This window comes from Tamandua tetradactyla, chromosome 3 (assembly GCF_023851605.1).
Source record: "Tamandua tetradactyla isolate mTamTet1 chromosome 3, mTamTet1.pri, whole genome shotgun sequence".
NCBI classification, from domain to species: domain Eukaryota; kingdom Metazoa; phylum Chordata; class Mammalia; order Pilosa; family Myrmecophagidae; genus Tamandua; species Tamandua tetradactyla.
In genome coordinates this window covers 215,303,736-215,321,400 of record NC_135329.1, presented here as the reverse complement: position 1 = coordinate 215,321,400, position 17,665 = coordinate 215,303,736, and the positions used below count along the sequence as shown (strand labels likewise).

The window sequence follows — 17,665 nt, the reverse complement described above, 5'->3', positions numbered from 1 at the left end:
GGAGAAGCCTTTACTCTTTCATCCTTACAAGTGATAGCTGTTTATTTCAGCTCTCATTGAAGTGTATTAAAAAGAGGTGTTGGGGGCGGGCCACGGTGGCTCAGCAGACAGAGTTCTTGCCTGCCATGCCGGAGACCCGAGTTTGTTTCTCCTGCCCATGTGGAAAAAAACAAAAGAGGTGTTGACTGTCTCCTTTTCAGCTTTGAACTTGCTATTCAAAATGACCTCATCTTCCCTTGCTAAAATCCTTAAAAATCTTGAACCCCCTAAATTCAGGGAGACAGATTTTGGGCTGTTAGGCCATCTGCTCTCCTACTGGACATATAGTAATAAACTCTTCCTCTCTTTGAAAAAAGAAAAAAAAAGAGGTGTTGAAATTTGTCTTAAATGAAATCTATTAAAAGCATATGTTTTTTCCTTATTTCATTTTATTTGATATGGTGTTAATACATTTCATTATATTATAGTGTTATAATCCTGGGAGTATTACTTGATGTGAAAGATTCTTTTAGTAACTTGTTGAATTCTTTTTTTTAAAAGTGTTTTTTCTTATTTCAAGTATTATTGAGTGAAAATTTAGAAAATTCTGTTAAATACAAGGAAGTTATAAAATGTATCAATAGTTTCATCATTCAACAAACAGCCAATCTTCATATTTTTTATATATATTTCCATTGACATTGTGTAGGGGTGGTGATTTGGTGGGATAGCTCTTGCCCAACTTTCTCAATTATATGGTTGAAATTCTTTTTAGATTTTCTCTGGTTTTGGTCTACATTGTCAATTTAAAAGAATCAATGCTTGGCAAACACCCCTCTGTCAGTAAATTTGAAAACCTAATCAGATGATTATCTTTAAAAATGTAATTCTTTTGATATCTGTGAATATTGCCCCCTTTCATTCTTAATTTGGGGTTAATTTTTTCATCTTCTAATATGCTTCATCACCTCTTGATTTTATTATTTTAGTACCCATCAGCTTTATTGCTTTGCACAGAACTAGTTCTTAGATTGATTTATTAATTTTTTTTCTGTTTTCTTCTGTGTTAATATCCTCCTTTTCTTGCGTTTATTTTCCTTTTCTGTTTTTTCTAGTTAAATGCTTAATTTTTTATGTCATTCTTCCTTATTTTTAGGATAAGTATGTAAGACTTTGAATGTTCTAAAAACTAACTCTTTTAATGGAAGAATCCTTACTCCTCTTATAAAGGCCTCACTCCTTCTTTGAGGAGAATTACTGTCCCTATTCATTTCACAAATACTGAATGGTTTTTGACATCTGTGTACATGACCCTGCCTCCTTAGCCACAGTGCTTAGTGCTTTTAGACACAGTGCTTTTGAACTAAGCTGGTCAAACAGAGAGGGTATAACATTTGTTATATTTTTATTAGAACAGCCTCATTAAGTATTCTCTAGCATTTTGTTTTTTAACTTGATTAATTGTAAGCTGAAAGATGATTTCAAGCCTACTACTTATATTGTGTGTGCTGGTTTGAAAGGATTTATATGTCCTAGAAAAGCCATGTTTTAATCCTAATCAGTCTTGTGGGAGCAACCATTTCTTTTAATCCCTGTTCAACAATGCAGGTTGAAACTTGCTTAGGTTATCTCCACTGAGATGTGACTCACCCACTTGTGGGTATTAACCTTTCATTAGAGGGAGCTGTGACGCCACTCATTCCAGGTGTGTCTTGATTAGTTTACTGGAGTTCTTTAAAAGATGGCAAAAGAGCAGAGTCATATGAATGATGAGAGCAGCAGAGACAGGAGAACAGAGTCCACCAGCCAGCTACTTTTGGAGATGAAGGACAGTGCCGTTGGGGGAGCTTCATGAAGCAAGAGGCATGGAGAGGAAGCTAGAAGACGTCACCATGTTCACCATGTGCCTTTCCAGTTGAGAGAGAAACCCTGAACTTCATCGGCCTTTCTTAAGTGAAGGTAATCTCTTGTTGGTGCCTTAATTTGGACATTTTTATCGACTTATTTTAATTGGCACATTTTCTCGGTCTTAGAACTGTAAACCAGCAACTTATTAAATTCCCCTTTTTAAAAGCCATTCTGGGGTGGTGCAACGGTAGTTCAGCAGGTAGAATTCTCACCTGCCATGCTAGAGACCCAGGTTTGATTCCTGGTGTCTGCCCATGTTAAAAAAAAAAAAAAAAGAAAGAAAGGTTAAAAGCCATTCTGTTTCTGGCATATTGCATTCTAGCAGCTAGCAGACTAGAACACTGTATTTTTCTTCTTTCATTTTTTTATATTTTTTATTTTGTTACTTGGTTCTTATGGATTGTATTGTTATTATTAAATGATTTTTGTGTGGCTTAATGCTTCTTGCTTCTTACATATTGTATTCTTATTATTAAATGATCTTTGTGTTACTTTATGCTTCTTGCTTTGAATTGATCCTTTTCTGAATGCTATAGGACCCTTACTTTCTTCTAGTTTGCATTTCCCTGGTGTACCTCCTTCTTTGTTCCAAAATCACTTTTATTTAGGTATTGCATATATGCTTCTGATTTGCATTTTAACCTCTTCTGATAATCTTTTTTCTATTAATAGAATTAATTATCATTAATAAGTACTTTGGCTACAACCCTATCAAACATACCTTGGACTTGAGGGAAGCTGACCAGCCCCTTCTAAGGGAACTTGACATGAAAATCTGACCTGGAGGGAGCTTCCTTTTTAGATAGTATTAAAGCAATTTGCCAAGACTCTTTCCAGAGAAGTATAAATGCCGATATGATTTGGTAGAATATTCAGCCACCTTTTTATAACCTGAACACCACTGAGCTACTTCTGCTTCCTCTCTGAAGCATGCTGGGACCTAGAGTAATGGTGTAATTGCTGAGATCATGTCCCTTGCTACCTCAGTTCCATGGAATTCCTTAAAATAAAATAAATCCTATCACTGAAGATAATCTGTATCTTTTTCTCATACTCTAGCATGTACAAATTAAAGAATTTAAAATAAAAAAATTTAACTTTCCTCCCAAATCAAAATGTCTAAAACAGTGTTTTCATTTGTTATAGCTACTGGAATGCAATATACCAGAAATGGGATGGCATTTAAAAAGAGAATTTCTTAAGTTGTAGGTTTACAGTTCTAAGCCTATAAAAATGTCCAAACTAAGGCATCCAGAAAAAGATACCTTAATTCAAGAAAGGCCGATGAGTCTGGAATACCTTTGTCACCTGGGAAGGTGCTTGGCTGGCATCTGCTGGTTTCTAGCTCTAGGACTCTGTTGCTTTCAGCCTGTGTTTCCTGTGGGGATTCCTCACTTGCCATCTGTGGGCCTTCTCTTAGCATCTCTGGCCTGCTCAGTATCTCATGGGAAGAAGGCACATGGTCACGTCTACCGGGTCCCCCATTTCCAAACATCAGGTTCTGTCAGCTCTGAAGCACTGCCCTCTCTAAGTGTCCATATCTGTTCTGAAGTTTCTGTCAGCTCTCTCTATCTGCACTGAGGTTTCTGTCATTTCTGGCTCTCTCCAAAATATTTCCTCTTTTAAAGGATTCCAGTGAACTAATCAAGACCCACTTGTAATGAGTGAAGTCACATTTCCATCTAATCAAAAGGTCACACCCACAGTTGGTGCATCACATCTCCGTGGAGATAATTTAATCAAAAAGTTTCTGCCCTACAATATTGAATCAGGATTAAAAGAAATGGCTGCCCCCACAAGATTGTCTCAGGATTAAAACATGGCTTTTCTGGGGTACATAATACTTTCAAACCAGCACACATAGAATGTTAAACATTTACATTATGAAATATCTGTATTCTTGGCTAGGTAATAATATATATAATATATGTACACTTTAAGAAAAAAACATAGAAGAACACCCATGTAACTATTACCTATCATTGGAATAGAATGTTACTACCTCCTGAAGTTCCTTAATTTGATCACATCCTGCCCCTCAACATAAAGATTACTCACTCTCCTGATTTTGTATTAATCACCCCTGCTTTTCTTCAGATTTTCTATTTCTTCTTTTTGTTCAGCCCATGTCTTCTTCATGTCCTCCCTCAATTTATTGATTTCTTTTTTGAAGAGGTTTTCCATTTCTGTTCGTATATTCAGCATTAGTTGTCTCAGCTCCTGTATCTCATTTGAACTATTGGTTTGTTCCTTTCACTGGGCCATATCTTCAATTTTCTGAGCGTGATCCGTTATTTTCTGCTGGCATCTGGGCATTTAATCAGATTTCTGTGGGTGTGGGACCCAGCAGGTTGAAAGATTTTTTTGTGAAATCTCTGGGCTCTGTTTTTCTTATCCTGCCCAGTAGGTGGTGCTCGTGGCACTCGTCTGTCTGCGGGTCCCACCAGTAAAAGATGCTGTGGCTCCTTTAACTTTGGAAAACTCTTGGTGTGGGGGAGGATCGCCAGCTGAAGCGGCTTGGGGGAGTGCCGATCTGGATCTCCCAGCCGGCCTGGGAATCCGTGCGTGGGGAGGGGCGCCGGCTGCCGCGGCTTCAGGGAGTGCCTATCCAACGTTCCCAGCCGAACCGGGAAGCCATGTGTGTGGAAGGGACCCCGGTCGCTGGTCTCCGCGGCTTGGGGGACCTCCAATCCAATTCTCCCAGCCAGTCCGGGGGGCCGCGTGTGGGGGGGAGCACCAGCCGCCGTGGCTTGATGAGACCGCCTGTCCAATTCTCCCAGTTGGCCCAGGAAGGAGGGAGGGAGGGACTCCGACCGCCAGCCGCCCCGGCTCGGGGAAGCGCGCTCCCCTCGGTGATCTCACCGCTGAGGATTCTCCCTGCCGGTTCAGCCATTCCAGAATGGGGTATGCTGTCTTTTTGGTCTCTGTCTTGGCTCTGGGAGCTGTTCTGTACCGTTTCTATTTCTTTAGTAGCTGTTCTGGAGGAGGAACTAAGACCCGTGCGTCTTACTAAGCCGCCATCTTCTCCGGAAGTCTCACCCCTGCTTTTCTTTATAGTTTCTGATTTAGTTTTTTAAAGATGCCAGAATACAATATACCAGAAATGGTTCAGCTTTTTTATAGGGAATTTATTAAATTATCAAGTTTATAGTTCTAAGGCCTCAAAAAATGGAAAAACTTGACTCTAAAGAAAGGTTGATGTCTGTCACATGGGAAGGCACATGGTTGGCCTTTCCTGGTTTCCTGGTTATTTTCTTCTGGGTTGCGTAGCTTCGAGCTTCTGATTCTGGTGGCTTTCTGTGTTGGCTCGCCAAGCATCTCCAAATGCCTGTGTCTGAGCTTTCTCTCTCCATGAAGTCTGTTAAACACTCCAGTAAACTAACTAAGACCCACTTTGCCCTTGGGTCTACAGTCAGTCTCCTGTAGACAGCATATAGTTGGGTCCATTTTAAAATGGATTTAAAAAAATCCATTCTGCCAGACTATGTCTTTTGATTGGGGAGTTGAATCCATTAATATTTTAAAAATATTTTATTGATAAATCTTCACACACATAGAGAATACATGATGTACAATCAGTGGCTCACAACAGCATCACATAGTTGTGCATTCATCACCATGATCGTTTTTAGAACATTTGTATCACTCCAGAAAAAGAAATAAAAAGAAAAAGCTTGCTCATCCCTTACCCCTTACCCCTCTCTCTCATTGACCACTAGTATTTCAATCTACCCAATTTATTTTACTTCTTATCCTATTATTTATTTATTTTTAATCCATATTTTTTTACTCATCTGTCCATTCCCTGGATAAAAGGAGCATCTAGACATAAGGTTTTCACGATCACAGTCAAATTGTAAAAATTATTTTGTTATACAGCGATCATCAAGAATTAAGGCTACGGGAACACAGCACAGTAGTTTCAGGAACTTCCTTTCTGTCACTACAATACACCATAAACTAAAAAGGAATAACTATAAGATGCATAAGAATAACCCCCAGGATAACCTCTTGACTCTGTTTGAGATCTCTCAGCCACTGAGACAAAGATATTACAAGAAAAGAAAACTACAGACCAATCTCTCTAATGAATATAGATGCAAAAATCCTCAACAAAATTCTCGCAAATCAAATCCAGGAGCACATTAAAAGAATTATACACCATGACCAAGTAGGATTCATCCCAGGTATGCAAGCATGGTTCAACATAAGAAAATCAGTTAATGTAATGCACCATATCAACAAATCAAAGCAGAAAAACCACAACGATCATCTCGACTGATGCAGAAAAGGCATTTGACAAAATTCAACATCCTTTCTTGTTGAAAACGCTTCAAAGAATAGGAATAGAAGGGAATTCCTCAAAATGATAAAGGGAATGTATGAAAAACCCATAGCTAGTATCGTCCTCAATGGGGAAAAACTGAAAACTTTCCCCCTAAGATCAGGAATGAGACAAGGATGTCCACTGTCACCACTGTTATTCAACATTGGGTTGGAAGTTCTAGCCAGAGCAATTAGACAAGAAAAAGAAATATAAGGGATCAGAATTAGAAAGAAAGAAGTAAAACTCTCACAGCTTGCAGATGATATGTCATTATGACATGTATGATACTATATGTCAAAAACCCCAAAAAATCCACAGCAAAACTACTAGAGCTGATAAATGAGTACAGGAAAGTGTCAGGTTATAAGATCAACATTCAAAAATCTGTAGTGTTTCTATACACTGGTAATGAACAATCTGAGGGAGAAATCAAGAAAAAAATTCCATTTACAAATGCAACCAAAAGAATAAAATATTTAGGAATAAACTTAACTAAACAGACAAAAGACCTATACCAAGAAAACTATAAGAAATTGTTAAAAGAAATCACAGAAGACCTAAATAGATGTAAGGGCATACCGTGTTCATGGATTGGAAGACTAAATATAATTAAGATGTCAATTCTACCTAAATTGATTTACAGATTCAATGCAATACCAATTAAAATCACAAAAACTTACTTTTCCAAAATAGAAAAACTAGTAACCAAATTTATCTGGAAGGGCAGGGTACCCTAAATAGCTAAAAGTGTCCTGAGGAAAAAAAAATGAAGTCGGAGGTATCATGCTACCTGACTTTAAGGCGTATTATGAAGCTACAGTGGTCAAAACAGCATGGTACTGGCATAAAGATAGATATACTGATCAATGGAATTGAATAGAGTGTTCAGATATAGACTCTCTCATCTATGGACAGTTGATCTTTGATAAGGCAGTTAAGCCAACTCACCTGGGACAGAACAGTCTCTTCAATAAATGGTGCCTAGTGAACTGAATATCCACATGCAAAAGAATGAAAGAGGATCCATATCACACCCTATACAAAAATTAGCTCAAAATGGATAAAAAACCTAAACATTAGATCTAAGACCATAAAACTTTTAGAAGAAAATGCAGGGAAATATCTTATCAATCTTATAATAGGAGGCGGTTTCCTAGACCTTACACCCAAAGCACGAGCATTGAAGAAAGAAAGAAAGAAATGGGAACTCCTCAAAATTAAACACTTTTGCACATCAAAGAACTTAGTCAAGAAAGTAAAAAGACAGGCTACACAATGGGAGACAATATTTGGAAATGATATATCAGATAAAGGTCTAGTATCCAGAATTTATAATGAGGTTGTTCAACTCAACAACAAAAAGACAGACAACCCAGTTGCAAAATGGGCAAAAGACTTGAACAGACACTTCTCGGAAGAGGAAATACAAATGACCAAAAGGCACATGAAGAGATGCTCAATTTCCCTGGCTATTAGAGAAATGCAAACCAAAACCACAATGAGATATCATCTCACACCCACCAGAATGGCCATTATCAAGAAAACAGAAAACGACAGGTGCTGGAGAGGATGTGGAGAAAGAGGCATACTTATCCACTGTTGGTGGGAATGTCAAATGGTACAACCACTGTGGAAGGCAGTTTGACGGTTCCTCAAAAAGCTAAATATAGAATTGCCATATGACCCGGCAATACCACTGCTAGGTATCTGCTCAGAGGACATGAGGGCAAGGACACAAACGGACATTTGCACACCAATGTTTATAGCAGCATTATTTATAATTGCAACGAGATGAAACAGCCAAAATGTCCATTAATAGACGAGTGGCTAAACAAACTTTGGTATATACAACAATGGAATATTATGCAGGTATAAGACATAATAAAGTTATGAAGTATTTAACAACATGGATGGACCTTACGGACATTATGCTGAGTGAGATTAGCCAGAAACAAAAGGACAAATACTGTATGATATGAACTGACTTTAGTGAATGAACTTGGAGAATTTTAATTGGAAACAGAGACCATCAGGAGATAGAAATAGGGTGGATATTGGGTAATTGGACCTGAAGGGATACAGATTGTGCAACAGGACTGATTGTAAAAATTCAGAAATGGATAGCACAATATCAGAATGGATAACTGTAATACAATAATGTTAGAACACTGAATGAAGCTAATGTGAGAATGATAGAGGGAGGAGGCTTTGGCACACAAATGAAATCAGAAGGAAAGATAGACAATAAAGATTGAGATGGTATAATCTAGGAATGCCTAGAGTGTATAACGATAGTGACTAAATGTGCAAATTTAAAAATGTTTCTTCATCAGGAAGAACAAAGTAATGTCAGTAATGCAGGGTGTTGAAAATAGATGGTAATATTTTAAAACTTTAACCTATGTGTGAGACAAGCAGAAAATGTTTATTTGGTACAAAATTTATATTTTAACTAGTGCATTTCCTAATATAACTCATGTGGACAGCTTAATCGAACACCATAGTACTTGGAACCTTGAGTAGGGCATAAGATTTTGTAGGTTTGTCCAGAGTGATGCCCTGATAAATCCCAGAGCAATTTGAACAGTGAATAGGGAAGTATTTGCAGAGTCCCCTAGGGGGAATGTGAGAAAGGGGGAAAATTCAACTTCCCCAAGTGGAGAATTCTTGATTCTCATAGACAGTGGGGACAGCCAAAGCAATAGGCCGAGCCGCCAATCTTGGGGTTTGTTCATATGAAACTTAATCCTGCAAAGGATAGGCTAAGCCTACTCAAAATTAGGTCTAAGAGTCACCCCCAAGAGAACCTCTTCTGTTGCTCAGATGTGGCCTCTCTCTCCCAGCCAACACAACAAGCAAACTCACCGCCCTCCCTCTCTCTATGTAGGACATGACTCCCAGGGGTGTGGACCTTCTTGGCAACGTAGGCAAAAATCCTAGAATGAGCTGGGACTCAGCATCAAGGGATTGAGAAAACAGCAGAATGAAACAAAATAAAGTGTCAGTAGCTGAGAGATTCCAAACAGAATCAAAAGGTTGTCCTGGAGGTTATTCTTACACATTAAATTGATATCACCTTGTTAGTTAAAATGTAATGGAGAGGCTGCAGGGAACTGCTTGAAAATGTAGAGCTGTGTTCCAGTAGTCATGTTTCTTGAAGATGATTGTATAATGATATAGCTTTCACAATGTGACTGTGTGATTGTGAAAACTTTGTGTCTGATGCTCCTTTTATCTACCTTATTGACAGAGGAGTGAAACATATGGAATAAAAATAAACAATAGGGGGGACAAATGTTAAAATACATTTAGTAGATTGAAATGCTAGTGGTCAATGAAAGGAAAGGCTAAGGGGTATGGTATGTATGATTTTTTTTTTCTGTTTTATTTTTCTGAATTGATGCAAATGTTCTAAGAAATGATCATGATGATGAATATACAACTATGTGATGATAAAAAATTACAAATGATAAAAAAATTACAAATGCATTTAATCTTTGATTTAGCAACCCCAGTTCTGGAATTTATCATGCAGATATACTTAGACACAGTACTAAATTATAAGGATAGTCATTGTATGAATTCATTGTATGATGTTATTCATTGTTGTATTATTGTTACTAATGAAGAGTGAAAACAAAGAAAAAAGAAATCTTGGTTGGCAGTTTTCTCTTTCAGAATCTTAAATATATCATACCACTACCTTCTTGCCTCCATGATTTCTGCTGAGAAATCCACATATAGCCCTATCAAGCTTCCCTTATATGTGATGGGTTGCTTTTGTCTTGCTATTTTCTGAATTCTCTCTGTCTTTGACATTTGACAGTCTGATTAGTAAGTGTCCTGGAGTGTGTCTGTTTGGATCTATTCTGTTTGGGGTACCCTGTACTTCTTGAGTCTATAATTTTATGTCTTTTGTAAAAGATGGGAAGTTCTCAGTGATTATTTCCTCCATTAGTCTTTCTTCTCCTTTTCACTTCTCTTCTTCTGGAACACCCACAACACATATATTCATGTGCTTCATGTTGTCATTCAATTCACTGAAACCACCCTACTCATACTTTTCCATTCTTTTCCCCATATCTTCTTTTATGTATTAGATTTCAGATGTCCAGTCTTCTAGTTCACTAATCCTTTCTTCTGCCTCTCCAATCTATTGCTGTAGGCTTCCATTGTTTTTTCATCTCTTCTTTGTGTCTTTCATTCCTGTAAGTTCTGCAATTTGGTTTTTCAAGCTTTCAAGTTCTTCTTTATGTTCAGTGTTTTCTTATAATCTCCCTCAACTTGTTAATTTGACTTTTTAATGTTTTTTTAAATTATGAAATGTATCATATACACAAGAAAGCAATAAATTTCCAAGAACATTTTAACAAGTAATTATAGAACAGATTTTAAGGTTTGGTGTGGGTTACAGTTCCACCGTTTTTCATTTTTTCTTCTAGGGGCTTAAAGATACTGGAGACCAACAGAAATATCAATATAATGATTCAGCAGTCATATTCATTTGTTAAATCCTATCTTCTAGGTTATACTTCTCCTTCTCTTTAAATAACATATACATAAAAGCAATAAATTTCAAAGTACATTGCAATGATTAGTTGTAGAACAAATTTCAGTTTGGTATGGGTTACAGTTCCATATGTTAATTTGATTTTTGATGAGATTTTGCGTGTCTGTTTGAAAATCCTGAATTAGTTGTTCAATTCCTGTATCTCATTTGAGGTGTCGTTTGTTCCTTTGACTGGCCCATATTTTTTATTTTCCTAGTATAACTCATTACTTTTTGCTGGCATCTAGGCATTAATTAGTTTATTTTGGAGGTTGTTTTCACTCAGGTTTTCTTGCTGGATGGCTTTGTTCTCTATCTGTTCTTTGGCATTCAGTTCAGCTTATTGTAGACCTCCAGCATAGGTTCTGTTTAATTGATCAGAATTTTTCAACTGTTGGTTTTCTGTTTCTTGCCTTCCCTATATGGAATCTCTTTTTTTGAGGAGGGTCTCCTCATATACTATCTGACCCCAGTCAGATTTTCCCAAACCAGACAGGCCCATGCCTCAGGAGAAGAGAAGAACCAGCATCTGTTTTTCCTGAGGGTGAAACCCAGCAGGTTGCCAGACTTTCCTATGAAGCCTCTAGACTCTGTGCTTTTCCTGTGCTGCCAGCAAGTGGCACTTGTCTTCCCAGTGCCTCTCACTAGTGTAAAGTGATGTGATACCTTTAACTTCAGCAGACTCTCCCTGGGATGTGGTTGAGACAGAGGTGAGGCAGCAGGTGGGTTTGATTGTTTTTGTTTTCCAGCCCCTGGGGCCTGACTTGCTTGAAGGAGGATTCCGCTGGCGCTGGGCCCCCTTTTCTTGGAGAAGAGAAGCCCTTGAGGGAATTAACCTCTTTTACCCAACTAATTACTTTGTCTCTCAGACAAGCTTTAGTTCCACCCTTGCCTGGGGCAGTTCTGGAGCCTGAGAATGCTTGCAGTTCTTTCTAATGAGGTGTTTAAAAAGTTTTAAAAAAAAGTCTTTTCAGAGCTTGAGTTGGTATGTGGCTTTCTGCATCTCCAGGCTCTGTGTGCCCCTTTCTTGGGGTCCAGCCCTTTTCCAGTATTTTGTGCTGGTCAACTCAAAATGCTTGTTTTTTTTCCCCTCTCTGCCTGAGCAAAAATTACTAGTTCCTTTAGTGCTTGTTCCAGGTTTATCTGTGCTGGGACCTGTTTTCAGTAGTCACAATTTGTTAATTAATTCTGAAATTGGCCCTTGGTTAAACTAAGCCCTTGCTACTAGTAAAGTCTGTTTCCTTTCCCCTTGGGACACCAGCCTGCTGTGCCCGTGGGGGAGGGTCACCAGCCTTCATAGCTTGGGGACTTCTGCGTGGGATCTCAGCTGTTCTACCTGGTCCAAACTGGTGTAGGCAGTGTGTCCAGTCACTGATGTTCCCCTAACAGTTGTTCTGTAGTGTTCTTGGGTATTTACACACCTCATTATGCTGCCATCTTGAAGACCCACTTTGAATGGACAGAGTTATAACTCCATCAAATCAAAAGGTTGTATACTACAATATTGGATTATTTTAATTAATTAATTAAAAGAATATAGCTTTTAATTGATTAAAAGTATATGGTTGCTTCACAAGATTAGATTAGAATTCAAAGAATATGGATTTTCTTGGGTACATAACAGTTTCAAACCAGCACATTTTCTATGTAGATATACAGATATACAGATATATCCGTAAATGATATACTGCTTAGATTATTGCTGCTGCTAAATTTTACACAAAATCATACTCTGTATTTTTCTGAAATTTATTTTTCACTCAACATTGTTTTGGAAATTCACCCATTCTGAAGTGTTTAGCTGAGGCTTGTTCATTTTCATTGTTTCTTCAGTTTACTACAGTTGGATATTGGAGTTGTTTCTGGTGGTCTGCTGTTTAGGTGCTGCTCTGAACAGTCTTTCACCTGTTTTCTGGTCATACATGTGCAAGAGTTTTCTGAGGTGAATACTTCAAAGTAGAACTAACTGATGAGTCTCAGCATCTATATAAACCCAGCACTTTTAGATAACGCGAGACTCGGTGATGCTGCTGATTTACACTCTTGTGCACAGAGTGTCAGTATTGCCAATTTGGCAGGCATGAATAGTGCCTCTTGATTTTAATTTCCATTTCCCTCATCACTAATAAGGTTGAACATCTGTTATTGTCAGTCTTGTATATCTTCTGTGAAGTGCCTATCTTTTTCTTTGCCCTCTTTTTTATATTCAGTTCTTTGAATTTTTCTTATTGAATGAGAGTTTGTAATATATTCTGAATACTAACTTTTGACAGTTGCATATGTTGCAAATATCTCCTCGCTTTGGGGCTTATATTTTCAATTTTTATGATTTCTTTTGATTAATAAACAACTTGTAGTTCTTAGGATTAGTGATTTTTATATATTCAAGAAATATTTTCCTATTCTAAGATCATAAAGACATTCTTTTATGTATTCTCTAAATATTTTAAAATGTTGTTCTTTCACATTTAAACCTCTGATCTATCTGGAGTTTATATATATGTTTGTATATAGGGATTAATTTAAACTTTTTTCATTTGGATAACGAGTTGTCCTAGACTACTAATCTGTGCCTATATGTGTAGTGTCTACTTTGCCTATATATGTAGTGTTCTGACTCTCGAAGTTACTTGCTTTTCCATATTTTCAAATCAGGTTGTTAATTTCCATGGGAAAACCTTTTGGGATTTTTATTGAAATTGAATTAGATCTATTGATAAATCTGATGAAATTACATGCCTTTTTTTTATTGAATCCTTCCCTTCCATGAGGGCAAATTTTTCCATTTGTATTTTTGTACAAACAGGAATCCACACATCTTCTGTTAGATTTATTCCTTTTTACCTTTTTGTGTTATGTTTAATATAATTATATTGAGATATATTCATATGCCATATACTCATCCAAAGTATACAGTCAGTGGTTCACAGTACTCATATGGTTGTGCATTCATCATCACAATTGATTTTTATTTTTTTTTTTTTTAGTTTCAGCCACCTGTTTTTGTTAATTTATTGCTGCTTCCTTTGTGGACTTTTCAGAAATGACCAAATCTCCTGGTAGCCCCCTTCCACCTCCACACCACTTGTCCATCAAGGGCTGCAGTGAGGACCCTCTCCGAGGTCTTAGGGTGCTGTTTCTGGTCTGGGATCCTGGTCCCACTCGTGAGGCCCCCTATCACAATTGATTTTTAAACATTTTCACTACTGCATAAACAATAAAAATAAAAGCAAAAAAGTGTAGCTAAAACATTCTATGCTCCCTACCCGCCACCCCATTATTTATTTTTTGTCTTTATTTTCTTACTAATCTCTTCACACACTGGATAATGGGGGTGTCAGTGACAAGGTTTTCACAGTCATACAGTCACACTGTAGAAGCTATATAGTTATACATAAATCTTCAAGATTCAGGGCTACTGGATTACAGTTCAGCTTTTCAAGCATTTCCCTCTACCTACTATGATACACCAAAAACTGAAAAGGGATATCTGTATAATGGATAAGAATAACTTACAGAATGACTTCTCAAGTATGTTTGAAAATCTCAGTCACTGAAACTTTAATTTGTTTCATTTCTCTTATCCCTTTTGGTCAAGGAATCTTATTCAATCCCATAATGCTAGGGTAGGCTCACTCCCAAGAGCCATGTCCCACATTTCCAGGGAGGTTTACACCCGTGGGAATCATATCCCACATGAGGAGGGCAATGAAGTCGCCTGTTAAATTGGCTTAGAGAGAGAAAAGCTAGATCTGAGCAATAGAAGAGGTTCTGTGGGGGTGACTCGTAGGCATAACTATAAGTAGGATTAGCTTTTCCTGAGCTGGAATGAGTTTCATAAGGACAAGCCCCAAGATAAAGGGCTTGGCCTATTACATTGGTAGTCCCCAGTGCTTGCAAAAATACCAGGTCTTCCCCAGGTGGGGCAGTTTTTAATATTTTCACATTTTCCCCCAGTCCCGGAAGGGGACTTTGCAGACACTTTTTATCTTCTGCCCAGATTACTCTGAGATGTATCAGGGCATCACATAACCTTACAAACCAACAAGATCTCACTCCCTATTCAAGGTTCCATGAAATTATGGCATTCAAATAAACTGACTCTGCAAGTTAAATAGTGTGCTGCAGAAAATATAAGTTTTGCACCAAATAAACATCTCTTCCTTTGGTCTCACACAGAGGTTGAAGTTTTAAAATACAGTCAATATCATCTTTTATCCTTTAGCCTGATTTACCTTAGTCCTAACAAGATCAGCTTTATTTATATCTCTAATTGAAGTTTAATCTCTTTTTCATCTCTTTTAACAGTTGATGTATAGGGTATTGCTGACTTTCAGAGCTGCAAAACTCTAGCTCTGAGTCTCAGGTATAACTCAGATCTATGTTCCAGGGAGTAGCCAGGTTATACACAAAAAGCTCAGCACCTCAGAACTTAGCGATAACAGTTACAACTCAGGAATGGATTTTTTTTTTTATTAATTATAAAAAATTAACAAACAAAACATTTAGAAATCAGTCCATTCTACATATATAATCAGTAATTCTTAATATCATCACATAGTTGCATATTCATCATTTCTTAGTACATTTGCATCGATTTAAAAAAAGAAATAAACAGACAACGGAAAAAGAAATAAAATGATAATAGAGAAAAAAAAAATTATACGTACCATACCCCTTACCCCTCGCTTTCATTTACAACTATTTCAAACTGAATTTATTTTAACATTTGTTCCCCCTATTATTTATTTTTATTCCATATGTTCTACTCTTCTGTTGATATAGTAGCTAAAAGGAGCATCAGACATAAGGTTTTCACATTCACAGAGTCTCATTGTGAAAGCTATATCATTGTTCAATCATCATCAAGAAACATGGCTACTGGAACACTGCACTACATTTTCAGGCAATTCCCTCCAGCCTCTCCACTACATCTTGAACAACAAGATGATATCTATTTAATGCATAAGAATAACCTCCAGGATAACTTCTCGACTCTGTTTGGAATCTCTCAGCCATTGACACTTTGTCTCATTTCACTCTTCCCCCTTTTGGTCGAGAAGGTTCTCTCAGTCTCTTGATGTTAATTCTCAGCTCATTCTAGGGTTTTTCTCAGTCCTTTGATGCTGAGTCTCAGCTCAAGGAATGGATTTTTTGTATTATTTTAAATACTGGCTTTCAAATAATTATAGTTTCTCACTGTTCTAGTTTGCTAGCTGCTGGAATGCAATATACCAGAAACGGAATGGGTTTTTAAAAGTAGGGAATTTAATAAGTTGCTAGTTTATAGTTCTAAGGCCGAGACAATGTCCCAATTAAAGCAAGTCTATACAAATGTCCAATCAAAGGCATCCAGAGAAAGATACCTTGGTTCAAGAAGGCCAGTGAAGTTCAGGGTTTCTCTCTCAAGTGAGAGAACAAATGGCAAAAACAGTCAGGGCCTCTCTTTCAGCTGGAAGGGCACGTGGCGAACTCAGCATCATCTGCTAGCTTTCTCTCCTGGCTTCCGGTTTCATGAAGTTCCCCGGGAGGCGTTTTCCTTCTTCATCTCCAAAGGTCACTGGCTTGTGGATTCCCTGCTTCGTGGTGCTGCAGCATTCTTTGCTCTCTCCAAATCTCCTTTATTGTCCAAAATGTTTTCTCTTTTATAGGACTCAAGAAACTTCTCAAGACCCACCCAAATGGGTGGAGACATGTCATCACCTAATCCAGTTTAACAACCACTCGTGACTAAATCACATCATCCAGGGAGATCATCTGATTGCAGTTTCAAACATACAGTATTGAATAGGGATTATTCTGCCTTTATGAAATGGGATTTTGATTAAAACGTTGCTTTTCTAGGGTCCATACATCCTTTCAAACTAGCTCACACACGGATGACGAATAGAAATTCAGTTGATTATTTTATTTTATATCCAAAAATATTTCTAGTAATATATCTTTTTTTTCTAGTGTCAAAAAGTATAATTTGTTACAATGCAATAAGTACAACTGTTATTTTAAATGATGGTAAATTTATAAAGTTATTAATTTTTCTAATATAAATATTGGAAATAATCTTAACAATTCTATACGTACATAGAATGCTAAAAACATAAAGTTATGCACAAGGCCAAAGAAAACTTTGCACTTTATCCTTTTATCTTTTCCTCATTCCAGCACTGTAACAGAATATGAAGGAGCTTGCCAATTACCAAGATTTAAACTTCAAGGTTTAAGTGTTGTGAATGTATGTCTCATCATACATTAATAATGTTTAAAAATCTTTGGTTATATTATAAATAGATTTGTTCTATTTCCCATATTTCCATTTCTCAATAGGTCTTGGACATAAAAATTTAGTTGTGCCAGAAAAACTGATAACAGGGTCCAGCATGAAATATATTCCAATGATTCTTTTAAAGGTGGCATGAAGTTATAAAAATAAAATTCGTATAGGACATGAACGACAATGAGTCCATCAGAATGTAAATAAAATTAAGCAGTCCATTCTCTGCTTGCTTACTTGGCTCCATGTGTCTCTCTTATAATAAGGAGAACTGAGAGCCATTAAGAAGCAAGGACAAATCAGAACTGCTGGGGAAAGGGGGTAGGGTGATGTAGGAAAGGAGCTAGGAAGACGTGCCAGATTATAAAGGGAAATAATAAGTATTACGTCTCTACTCCTCCGTATTCTGGTAGAAGCAGAGGCTGTTTCCAGCCCTGCCCCTTCCTGCATCTTCTTGGGGCTTTCAAGCTACTTTGTCCCCCTGCACTGTGAAACAGCTACTCCTTTCAGAGGATGAGAGACCATCTCTGTTCCTAGCAAGAGCCCTTTCCACAAATGTGAGGAAAAGCTTATATATTATAGGTTTGAACATTTAGCAAATACCAAATTATCTGGAGCAGGCCTCAACATG

The 17,665-nt window shown here is 37.4% G+C and overlaps 1 protein-coding gene across 13 annotated transcripts in view; it reads left to right on the top strand.

Annotated features, from left to right (window-relative positions):
* The window catches only part of RBM44 (RNA binding motif protein 44), a 90,516-nt gene that overhangs the window by 34,894 nt on the left and 37,957 nt on the right, over positions 1 to 17,665 (top strand). The window lies entirely within an intron of this gene.